The 7,500-nt window shown below is 39.6% G+C and overlaps 1 pseudogene; it reads right to left on the bottom strand.

Annotated features, from left to right (window-relative positions):
* Positions 1 to 4,840: 4,840 nt before the first annotated feature.
* Positions 4,841 to 5,729, bottom strand: LOC138854891 (uncharacterized; annotated as a pseudogene).
* Between the last annotated feature and the right edge of the window lie 1,771 nt (positions 5,730 to 7,500).

The raw sequence follows: 7,500 nt of genomic DNA, 5'->3' as shown, positions 1-7,500 counted from the left end.
ACCGTATTGGTCTGCTTGCACTTCGCCGCAAATACACATATATTCTGTGTGAATTGGGGCAGCAAGGCGCAGAGCCACTGCAATACGGAGGGTCTTAGGGTTGAGTCGCGTTCCCATTGCCGATATGGGAACTGTTTGGAGGAAGTCCCCGGAGTGATGTGCACTCACAGCCTGGAGACGGGCAATCTCCCTATCTGATGTTGCAGCCCTGAGCATGTTGGCAAGCACCTTTTCAGCAATTGGGCTATCCCAGCTTGACTGTTTGTGAGCCAGTGCTGCACTAGGGTTTGGTGCTGGAGCAGCAAGAGTCTCCCATTCGGTGATGGCACTGACATAGCTAGGGTCTTCTATTCCTGCTGAGTCACTGAGGGTGTCAGGAAGAATTTGTCTTATCAACTCGTTTGATGCAATGGAAGAGGATAGGAAAGCTGGTAGAGCAATCTGGGAGGATCTGCGTACTCCTAGCCCTCCAAGCCTGACCGGAAGTGAGGCTTGCAACCACTGTCCATCGTCAAGGGAAAGATTCAATACACTCTCTAGCATGGACTTCAGGAGAGAGTCATATTCCTTGAGTTTTGGACTGCTGAAGGCTGGGGAGCATCTCAGAAAATAGATAAGTTTTGGCGTTGACAGGCACCTGGTGAGTAGGTAAAAGGCATCGTGTGTGTCAATGTCTTTCATCCTGCTTTCCATATATATATATATATATATATATATATATATATATATATATATATATATATATATATATATATATATATATATATATATATATATATATATATATATATATATATATATATATATATATATATACATATATATATATATATATATATATATATATATATATATATATATATATATATATATATATATATATATATATATATATACATATATAATTTATTAACACTTCGGCCGTTTCCCACTAAGGCAGGGTGGCCCGAGAAAGAAAGACTCACCATCATTCACTCCATCACTGTCTTGCCAGAAGAGTGCTTTACACTACAGTTATAAAACTACAACATTAACACCCCTCCTTCAGAGTGCAGACACTGTACTTCCCATCTCTAGGACTCAAGTCCGGTATGCTGGTTTCCTGAATCCTTTTATGAATGTTACCTTGCTTACACTCCAACAGCACGTCAAGTCCTAGAAACCAATTGTCTAAACTCGCTCCTATCTAACACGCTCACGCACGCTTGCTGGAAGTCCAAGCCCCTCGCATACAAAAACCTCCTTTACCCCCTGCCTCCAACATTTCCTTGGCCGACCCCTACCCCGCCTTCCCTCCACTGTAGATTTATACACTCTCGAAGTCATTCTATTTCGTTTCATCCTCTCTGCATGTCTCAACCATCTCAACAACCCCTCCTCAGCCCCCTGGATAATAGATTTGGTAATCCCACACCTCCTCCTAATCTCCAAACTACGGATTCTCTGCATTATATTCACACCACAAATAGCCCTCAGACATGACAATGTGTGGTGTGAATGTATTGCAGAGAATCCGAAGTTTGGATATATATATATATATATATATATATATATATATATATATATATATATATATATATATACGATAAGTGGATAGAGAAATGCATGATGTCATCTCTGAGCGAAAAGTAGTCTTTATCTAATATAGGATTGCTTCTAAGGGATGATACGTTTCGAATTGTTTAAATGTTGTTTAAGTCATGTCGACCCAGTTAAAGCTTCCTTCTCTGTGTCTCTCTCCTTCACTGCTTCCAATTTTAGGCCTTTAGGATACAATGTTTATTATCGTATAACTGCCACTGTATTAACTGAGTTATTGTTGCAGTGAGGATAACACTGTGTTTCAGGTTCTGCAAATTAACGCTGAAGTTGCCATGAGCCTCCCTCGAGGCTCCGTTACTGAGTCCTGAGTCTCCCTCGGAGCTCAATCACTGAGTCCGCGTAATCTGCAGGTGTGGACTGATGATCACCTATGGTAAACGAATTCTAGGACTTAGACTGTCTCGGCTCTTTAATGGGGGAAAGAAAATGGGTGAGGATACATATGATTATTAGCACTGACACATATGTAAGAAAGACACAGTTAAGTAAACAGGAAATTTTATTAAGAAAAGAAGGTTTGCCACTGATTATTCCTGTGGAGAAGTGGGTGAGTCCTGGGTCCTGCTGGGGTAGGATTTACCCTCGTTGTACAGGAATGTAGTTTTAAACACCGTACCTTATCCACACTACGGTACATAGCGCATTTCATCATTGATTATAAAATAAATAACATTCGGATGACGAATGACGGTCTAGGGCCTAGACCGTCAGAGATTCGTGAGAGATACATTGTTCTGGGAATAACTGTAATGCTGTTGCTAAAAGGAAGACCAATATAGCCTGCATGATCTCCAACACCATTAATAATAACAAAAACAAAAGCAATAGCAACAATAACAACAACAACAACAACAACAGTAATAATAATAATAATATTAATAATAATAATAATAATAATAATAATAATAATAATAATAATAATAATAATAATAATAATAATAATAATAATAATAATAATAATAATAATAATAATAACAATAATAATAATAATAATAATAATAATTATAATAATAATAATAATAATAATAATAATAATAATAATAATAATAATAATAATAATAATAATAATAATAATAATAATAATAATAATAATAACAATAATAATAATAATAATAATAATAATAATAATAATAATAATAATAATAATAATAATAACAATAATAATAATAATAATAATAATAATAATAATAATAATAATAATAATAATAATAATAATAATAATAATAATAATAATAATAATAATAATAATAATAATAATAATAATAATAATAACAATAATAATAATAATAATAATAATAATAATAATAATAATAATAATAATAATAATAATAATAATAATAATAACTACAATAACACAGTTACGGTGACATACAGGATGTCAGGCATTTACTGCTCCCTTGTTCTCACTCTATGCTCCTTCAGGAAACATTATCCAGCACAGTGCAACTTTAGCAACAATTACAAAGCAAGTGAGTAGCACTAATACCTCTAGCCAAGCTATCCAAAGCTACCACCTGTGAGCTACGGTATCCCATTCCAGCATCTCCACGATGCTGGATAAATGTCAGAGAGGAAGAGTTGGAGGGGCGTCATGGGACCTACCCACTCTCTGATTCTCGCTCATTACTTCGTCTTGTAGATGAGATCGCGAACCCTGGAGGGTCCTGGACCCCGTCTCTCAGACCTTGGGTATAGCGGGTGAAGCCGCGATCGCTCCGCCAGCGGTAATCGCTCCGCTAGTGTCTTTCCCGAGGAGGCTGTGATGAGCGGGTCCACGCAGCCGGAACACATAGCCCTGGGTAGTAAGACTTTCCAAAGGTATAGAAGATGCAGTTACCGTTTGTCAGTAGTGTGTGTGTGTGTGTGTGTGTGTGTGTGTGTGTGTGTGTGTGTGTGTGTGTGTGTGTGTGTGTGTGTGTGTGTGTGTGTGTGTGTGTGAGTGTGTGTGCGTGCAACTAAATATTTGCTGTTGTCTGGGGGTCTAGTCTCAGCTCCTGGCCCAGTCTCTTAAGTTGTCACTGAGAGATTGAGATTTACGATTTTGCCACCGAAGTGGCTAGTTTATTGTGCACACCATATCCATCCTGTGGACGGTAGCACAAGATCATATGGATACACAAAAGGCCCAGGAACTAGGCCAAGAAAGGGTTAACAGGTGTACATTTGGATTTATATCTACACTTCACTTATTTGTTCCAAACAAATTTATGAAATTTGCTTAGTATATCTGGTATCTTAGTTTCATTAATAAGATATCTTGACATGCCACATATGTTATTATACTGTCTCTATATTCCTCAATAAGTGGGCAATTAAGCACATAGTGTTCAAGAGAGTGACCATATGCCTGACCACATAATTCGCATTTAGTTTGATCATCATCTGTGTGTCTCCCAAACTGCCAGAAGTACTTGTAACCAAGCCTAAGCCTGGCCACTACAACATCAGTCAGTACTTGTAACCAAGCCTAAGCCTGGCCACTACAACATCAGTCAGTACTTGTAACCAAGCCTAAGCCTGGCCACTACAACATCAGTCAGTACTTGTAACCAAGCTTAAGCCTGGCCACTACAACATCGGTCAGTACTTGTAACCAAGCCTAAGCCTGGCCACTACAACATCAGTCAGTCTGTTCACATTGAAAGTTGTTCCATAAATACACTAATCTACGTTCATGTTATCATAGTGGGTTATATATCTACTCAAGCTTCTAACTGCATTCCTATAACAATTATTTTCATTGTTACTTCTCTCCTAATATTATTCCTAATGCTAGACAGATATACCAAAGTTATATTCTACATTCTCCTTCTGGGTACTCTTCTTGGCTAACATATCAACTTTATCACGAAGGAGTAATCCAATGTGTGATGGGATCCATAGCAATTGTACATTAATTCCTTTGTCCCTGATTTTTGAGTATCTATACCTGGCTTTTCCAATGAGCATGTTGTTGGAGTCATTATATGAGTCAAGAGCCTTCAATGGTGACATAGAATCAGTAATGATGATAGAGTCAAGCTCAGTGTCCTAAGTTAGCTTTAGCGCCATTAGGATTGCAAACAATTCAGTCTGTAGTGTAGACGGTGGAAATAAATGGTATAAAATACCGACACAATGGCAATATAAACGCAAATGCAGTATAATGTGATCCTTTATTGACTACGTTTCGCCCACACAGTGGGCTTTTTCAAGTGACTTGAAAAAGCCCACTGTGTGGGCGAAACGTAGTCAATAAAGGATCACATTATACTGCATTTGTGTTTATATTGCCACTGTAGTGTAGACGCCCAGTTAGTAATTCTTATGCCTAAATCGACAAATTTATTATCGTTCTGAGATGAATAACACTCACGTACAACACCTGGGTATCTCTCTGAAGTCTATGTAAAGGTGTTGAGACTGTAAACAGTAGAAGAGTAGGCAGTCAGTCCCTGGGTGAAGGTGCTCAACACATACTGGGCTTACCACCTCATGACCACATCAGCCCTATCATACCTATTCTTAAAACTTCGTATGAAACCAAGGTATACATGAATGAATATATATATATATGTGTGTATTTCACATTTGTCACCTTTTTATGAAATTTACTAAAACTCAGTCCCATAAAACACTACCTGGCTCTGGAGGTGATAAGATAGGCTAGCTGGTGCCAGCTACACACACCTGTCCACTTAATATCTTAAGTAAGAGCCGGATAAGCCGGCCTGATGCCAGTGTTCAGTGTTCAAAATAAGACTTTATGCCACACACTGTGTTCGTTTTTTTCTCCACTACACCAGATTTTGTTTATGTGTTTCGTTTTGCTGGAGTTTTTAAAATGATTTTGTTGGCGCTGTTGCTACTGGAGCTGTTGTTGTTGCTGCTGTTGCTGCTGTTGTTGTTGCTGCTGTTGCTGCTGTTGTTGTTGCTGCTGTTGCTGCTGTTGTTGTTGCTGCTGTTGCTGCTGTTGTTGTTGCTGCTGTTGGTTTTGCTGTTTCTCCTGCTGTCAGTGTGTGTTATTACAACTGATTTTGGTGTTGTTTCTACTGCTGTTGCTGCTGTTGTTGTTGTTGCTGTTGCTACTGCTGTTGCTGCTGCTGTTGCTGCTGCTGTTGGTGTTGCTGTTGTTGTTGCTGTTGTTGTTAAGGGACATTCTGATTATTACTGCCACTGTTGTTGATGTTGTTGCCTTTAGTGCAGTTATTGTTGTTGCTGCTGCTGTTGCTGCTGTTGTTACTGCTGTTGCTGCTGTTGCTACTGTTGTTACTGTTGTTGCTGTTGTTGCTGTTGTTGCTGTTTCCATCTCGTCACTTAATGATCCTGAAATCGGGGTTTTGAAGAATATAATTTGTCACTTTTTGAATAAACAAGAAAATTAAATTATTATTATTACTATTATTATTATTATTATTATTATTATTATTATTATTATTATTATTATTATTATTATTATTATTATTATTATTATTATTATTATATTATTATTATTATTATTATTATTATTATTATTATTATTATTATTATTATTATTATTATTATTATTATTATTATTATTATTACTATTATTATTATTATTATTATTATTATTATTATTATTATTATTATTATTATTATTATTATTATTATTATTATTATTATTATTATTACTATTATTATTATTATTATTATTATTATTATTATTATTATTATTATTATTATTATTACTATTATTAGTAGTAGTAGTAGTAGTAGTAGTAGTAATAGTAGTAGCATATTCACGGGAAAGCGCTAGGCCCGTAAGGGATATACAGTGCCGGATGAATGGAGAGTAATCAGTTTGATCCATGGAAGGTGAGAAGGGGGGGATTGTAGCTTCAGTTCCTTGGATCAAGAGCACTTAGCCCCTCAAAGGAAGCAAAGGGGCAGTCACGTTCCCGTGCGCTCCCCCCCCCTCCCCCCCCCCACCAAAAATACAAAAATACAACAACTCTGGTTTTGGTGGGACACAGGGGGGGGAGGGGGGTTGTTCCCGCCAGGGGAAATTACGGGAGTGGCTTGCGGGGATCCCCTCCCCCCTCTGCGGCTGCGGCAGCCACCCGCAGGGAGCGCGCTGAAAGCCGCAGTCGCCCGCCGGACGTGGCTGTATTTTCCAGGAAGAGAAGTTATGTGGGAGACTGTCAGTTGTTGTTTTGTGAGGCTAACCCAGGCTCAACCTGGCTAGTTATGGGCTGGTTGTGGGCTGGTTGTGGGATGGTTGTGGGCTGGTTGTGGGATGGTTGTGGGCTGGTTGTGGGCTGGTTGTGGGATGGTTGTGGGCTGGTTGTGGGCTGTTTGTGGTGGTTTTGGGATGATTGTGGGCTGGTTGTGGTCTGGTTGTGGGCTGGTTGTGGGATGGTTGTGGGCTGATTGTGGGCTGGTTGCGGGTTGGTTGTGGGCTGGTTGTGGTCTGGTTGTGGGCTGGTTGTGGGCTGGTTGTGGGTTGGTTGTGGGCTGATTGTGGGCTGGTTGTGGGTTGGTTGTGGGCTGGTTGTTGGCTGGTTGTGGGCTGTTTGTGGTGGTTTTGGGCTGATTGTGGGCTGGTTGTGGTCTGGTTGTGGGCTGGTTGTGGGCTGGTTGTGGACTGGTTGTGGGCTGGTTGTGGGCTGTTTGTGGTGGTTTTGGGCTGATTGTGGGCTGGTTGTGGTCTGGTTGTGGGCTGGTTGTGGGCTGGTTGTGGTGGTTGTGGGCTGGTTGTGGGCTGGTTGTGGTGGTTTTGGGATGATTGTGGGCTAGTTGTGCTCTGGTTGTGGGCTGGTTGTGGGCTGGTTGTGGTGGCTGTGGGCTGGTTGTGGGCTGGTTGTGGTGGTTTTGGGATGATTGTGGGCTGGTTGTGGTCTGGTTGTGGGCTGGTTGTGGGCTGGTTGTGGTGGCTGTGGGCTGGTTGTGGGCTGGTTG

Source organism: Cherax quadricarinatus, chromosome 73 (assembly GCF_038502225.1).
Source record: "Cherax quadricarinatus isolate ZL_2023a chromosome 73, ASM3850222v1, whole genome shotgun sequence".
In the NCBI taxonomy this organism is placed as follows: Eukaryota; Metazoa; Arthropoda; class Malacostraca; order Decapoda; family Parastacidae; genus Cherax; species Cherax quadricarinatus.
The sequence above is the reverse complement of the archived record's forward strand: the minus strand, read 5'-3'. Positions and strand labels throughout refer to the sequence as shown.